At 39.0% G+C, this 5,402-nt stretch overlaps 1 non-coding gene across 1 annotated transcript; it reads left to right on the top strand.

The window, feature by feature from the left end:
- Window positions 1-3,945: 3,945 nt before the first annotated feature.
- On the top strand, window positions 3,946-4,052 carry LOC145071627 (small nucleolar RNA R71). Its single transcript, XR_013690634.1, has one exon. It is a non-coding gene; the product is annotated as a small nucleolar RNA R71 (small nucleolar RNA).
- The last annotated feature ends 1,350 nt before the right edge of the window (window positions 4,053-5,402 follow it).

The following is a 5,402-nucleotide window of genomic DNA, read 5'->3' as shown; positions in this document are numbered from 1 at the left end:
GGTGGTGGCTAGCACCTCCGTCTACTGCCTGCTGCCACAGGGCGGCGGTGTGTGTGTGTTATTTTATGTGTGTGTGTTTATTCGGATATTTCGATGTAAAATGCATTGTAAGGCCGAAATAATCAAAGAAAACAACCTGTCACCGCCGGGAGGTTGTGTGCTTTTGTGTGTGTGATTGTTATTTTGGGATGCTTGGATATTTTTAGCCAAATATCATAACCACCACCACGTGGTGGTGGCCGCCGCCGTTGACCGCCGCCACCTGAGGTGGTAGTGGGTGGTGCCCGACTTATCTAACCCTAATAGTCCTAATGAAGCCCTAATTGACCAAAATAAACTAACCATTTGATTAATGGGCACACGATTGGGTTGGAAACCCTATTTAGGGTTTAGAAAACCCTAAATTTGGACTTGTTGGTTTGGGCTTATCGGGACCCGCGTTTTGGGCCAATGGAATTGAATTATGAATTTCATCCAATCACACCATATGATCTATCTAGTTGAGTGATGGACTTAATGGATTAAGTCCTTAATGAGTTAAGTAAGAAACACTCAACCCTAAGCGTCATTTTATGTAAAAACCCTAATTTCGTTTGGGCCTTTCTATTGGGATTCGAAGATTGGGCTATTAATGGGCCATCCAAGAACAAGTAAAAGGACTAAAATATTTGGATGAGCTTTTGGGTAAGGCCTGTGTGAGGGACTTGGGCCCAATTTGGAAAATTGGGCCATAGATGGGCCATAGTTGGGCCTTGATAATTTTGAGTATTGGACCATCCGTATGCAAGTGTTGGGACTAGAATAAATAGTTGGGCCTTAAAGATAAGACCATGTGAAGGGTTTAGGCCCAATTTGGAAAATTGGGTCATATGTTGGGTTTGGTCCATTGATTTGGGCCATTGGAGTGTGAGTTTAGGCCTTGGGCTTGGGCTTGAATCAAGATAGGTTGGGGTAAAGTAGTCTTTTACCCCAAGCATGGACTTATGGTTATGTATTGGAACCCAATTATTAATTGGGTGTTGTTTTGATGTTAACAGTTTGGGAATCTATCATCCAACAACTAGGGTTTTGTCTGCGGGACTTCAGCAGTGTGAGGTGAGTTCTCCTCACTATATCAACAGGGTCTAAGCTACCAATTTCGTCCCTTTTTCGGATTTGTATCCGGGTTATTGCATGATATGCTTATTTATTTACATCCTGGTAGTTAGGATGGTGATATGCTTAGTGACCTGGTTAGGTCGGTATCCTGGTATATAGGATGATGCTATGTTAGTGACCAGTTAGGTCCGTATCCTAGTTATAGGATGTTGTTATGATTAGTGATCTGTTAGATCGGTTTGACTGTTATATATGCTAGCATATGCTATTTATGTACACATGATTGTTTGATTGGGGGTTGGATCGAGGTGGTCCTGCTTTATGCTGATGGCCAACATACCCAGGGCGGTCCAGATAGATTGAAGACCGTGCGAGGTGGTCTAGTCATGATGAAGGCTTGGCGAGCAGTCTGGATAGGCGGTAGGCCCTACGAGGCGGTCCAGACATGTCGAAGGCTCGGAGAGTGGTCCAGATTGGCTGAAGGCCTGCGAGGCAGTCCATTCAGGCTGAAGGCTCATTATGCATGTTGTTTGTTTATATGATATGATTATGATTTTATCGCAATGGTATTTTGAGGGAACTCACTAAGCTTCGGGCTTACAATTTTTGATTTTGTTTCAGGTACTTTTGATGATCGCTGGAAGGTGAAGGTGTGGTCGTACACCTCCTTATATTTTCATGATTTGATTTTGGGATACTCTGACACTAAACTATTTTGAAAACTAATTTTGTAATAATTATTGATTTTGAACGTTTTAAAAAGTTTAAATTTGGCATGGTTTTTATGGGTGTTACACCGTACGTTCGATCGGTTGGGATTGGGCTCTCCACTTGCATCTTTTCTCCTTCCATTTCTTCTTGTACGCTTTCACTCTTCTCAAATAAGCTTTCTTAGAGTTCTCATTTTTTACCTTAGAATCACCTTCTTCGTGCTTACGTTTCACCCCTTTATTCTTCATAACATGTTTAGGCCCTTCTTTTTCTTTTTGTACTTCCTTATCCTCGAGATTTTCCTTATCCAAAGTTAGTTGTATCAAGTCTTGTGTAACTTCTTCTTCTTCATCACTTGACACCAAACATTCTTCACTTTCCTCGCTAACTAGAGAACTTGGAGTTTTATAAGCAAAGACTTCAAACATCATTGGAATTGATGCTCTAGGCTTAGTACGCTTGACTTGTTTTATTATTTGAATTTCTTCTTCCATTAATTACTTCAACTCCTCAAGCTCTTTTTCTTCATGCATGAAAAATACTTCACTTTGAACATAATTTTTCTTGTATCCATCTTCTAATCCAAAAGTTATTTCATCATCTCCCACTCGTAAGGTTAGCTTAGACTCGTGTATATCAACCAAGGCACGTGCGGTATTGAGTAAAGGACGTCCAAGGATAATTGGGACATCTTTATTCTCCTTTATATTAAGTACAACACCGTCTATTGGAAAAATAAAATTTCCAATTTTTACCAAAATTTCCTCAACTATGCCCCGAGGATGAGTTACTTAACGGTTGGCCATATGAATTGTCATTTTAGTAGCCTTCAATTCTGTAAGGTTGAGCTTTTGATAGAACGAATAGGGCATCAAATTTATGCTTGCTCCATAATTGTCTAAAGCATATGTCTTCATATTATTTACGAACTCACATGGAAGTGTAAGGCGTCTAAGATCTCCCATATTCCTTGGTATCCCCTCCATAATAACCTTAAAACTATGCTCACTAAGGACTATCTTGAAGGCCTTTTCTAATTGTAGACGAGTATCGAGTAAATCTTGAAGAAATTTGGCATATTCGGGTACTTGTGCTAAGGATTCAATAGAAGAAGTATTGATAGGAATACCCTTAACTTGCTTCATAAACTTTTTATGTTCTTGCTCCAGTGGGTGAACTTCGGCTCGAGAAGGAAATGGTAGCAGAGGACGAAAAACTTGAGCACACGAAGAATTTTTCTATTCAGACCTAGGCCACGTCGTGGAGAGTGAATCTTCGCGTCGTGATGATGGTAATTCAGCAAAAATTTGATCATTGAGTTTTGAACGCTTTGGCTATGGTCCGGGCTGCTTTGTCTCTTCTTCCAAGGTTTCTACGAACTCAGAAATAGTGTCTTCTTCAGTATCAATGGCCATGACATGTGGTGGTGGTTTCTTATCGTGAATTGGTGGAGGTAGCCACTCGTTAACCAACGTAGTCAACTACTCGAGTTGAGCTTCAATTTTTTTGATTGATGCTTGATGATTTCTAAGTAAAGCTTTCTGATCTTTTATTAGGGTTAACTGATCTCATTGATGCGTCTGTTTCATCATGCCTCTATTCTGACGCAGCTACAAAGCGGGCGAGCATTGTTTCAAAGTCTGTTTTCTTTTCGGGTGCCAGTTCTTCTTTTTAATAAAACCCTCTTTCATTTTGATTATACTTCTCTTTTTTTTTCTTTTTGTACTCGTTATAAGACAACCATTCCTTCTTCGGCTTCCTCTAGTCTTCATCATATCAGTCTCCACTTGAGTAGAAGACTAAAGCCTTCTTATTCCCATTTTCATCAAGATGGCAATCTTTCGTCTCACAGCCTACACGTATTGCATGTATGGATTGGTCCATCTTGTTCATTATTCTATCCATGTTACTTAGCATTTCCTTAACCGCCGCCATATCTTCCGATGCACCATTCCCGATTCCCCTTGTTCCATCATTACGAGGGATGTAATATTCTCATGAGTGCTTTGAAAATTCTTCTATTAATTCTTTTATCTCAGTGGGATTCTTCTTAGTTAAAGGTCCGTGTGAATCAAAGAGTTGCCTCGTAGTGACATTCACCCCATCATTAAAGATCGAAACCTCTTGCTGCTTGTTAAATCATTTTGGGGACAATTTCTTATTAACCCTTTGTATCTCTCACAAGCTTCGTACAAGGACTCCCCTATTTGTTGCTCAAAGTTTTCTATGGCCTTCTTGAGTTTAGAAACTTTAGATGGTGGGAAAAATTGTTGGAGGAATTCTTCACACATCTGCGCCCAAGTGGTGATTGTACCTGGCGCAAGTGCCTTTAACCAGTCTTTAGCTGCTCCTTTAAAAGTAATCGGGAGCATTCATAATAAGACACTATCTCGAGGAACATTTGGAATGTTAAAATATTCGGCTATATCATTGACTTCATCGAGGTGCTTGTATGCATCTTCATTGTCTTTTCCGGAAAATGGAATATCCTTTAGAACGATAAGGATATGTCTTTTAAGCTCGAAAGTAGTACTAGCGGGAATTGTGGGTTGCACAAGTCCAGGACCGGTGTTTTCTTGTAGGCCTCCATTGCCATGTCAGCAATGTCCACCATTTTGTCTTTTGGCTCGCCTTCGGGTTCACTATGTTTGTCTGTTTCGTAACCAGTTTCCTTTTTATTATGAGTGTTCTCAACGCCTTCAAAAGTGCCTTCGTCTTTCGGGATGTTGCTTGACTCTCCTACATGCTTGCCTTTCGTTTTATGAAAAATTGATTTTATATCCTTGAATAGTGATTTCCTTGGTGTGTTTGACTCTCATTCGTTCTTGTCATTCTTTTTATGTAAAGCTTACTCTGGATCTTCAAACGGTGGTATCAAAGGTGTGTTTGATCCACGGGTCATATAGTACTACAAAAACATAAATAAAAACATAAAAATGAACAAAAAGTAATTAAAAATTCCCTGTTGATCGTTAACCACGTCGTGGTACCACCTCGTGGTGAAGCAGAACAAGTCGATAGAACGAAAAAACACTTAAAAAAATAATATCACCGATATCGTGTCGTGGAGAAGGCCACCACGTCGTGAAGTCGATGTTTTTGAGCAAAAATTAAATTTTGCAAAAAAATAACTTTTTGCGGTTTTTTACCCAACAAAAATGATCGATTAACCTAAAGTAATTAAACTAATAACTGAAATAGCCGTTCTCCGACAATGGCGCCGAAAACTTGATGTTCGTAATATTACACCTATTAGTTTTACCAACTATCTAACTAACTATTATGACTAAGGTAGTGGACCTGCTCGCAAAAAATATAGCACAAACAATCGGGTATCGAACAAAGGGAACAAATTTAGTTAACTAACCTTATTACTAAAAATTAACCTAAACAAGCAAAAGTTTAAAATGGTTTTTTATCTGATTTTGCAAGTTCAGACACAAACTTAGATAATTAACTAATAGTTTTAATCAATATTCTAAAAACACTAACGTTTAGTTCGAATCCACTTCTCCTCTATGGTTAGCTACTAATTTTGGATTATTAAAGTTGGTTACCAATTATTATTCAATTAGCAATTCAAGTCCAAATTT

The sequence above is a fragment of the Lactuca serriola genome, chromosome 8 (genome assembly GCF_051521515.1).
Source record: "Lactuca serriola cultivar US96UC23 chromosome 8, Lser_US96UC23_V15, whole genome shotgun sequence".
In the NCBI taxonomy this organism is placed as follows: domain Eukaryota; kingdom Viridiplantae; phylum Streptophyta; class Magnoliopsida; order Asterales; family Asteraceae; genus Lactuca; species Lactuca serriola.
This window is presented reverse-complemented; position numbering and strand designations above follow the sequence as displayed.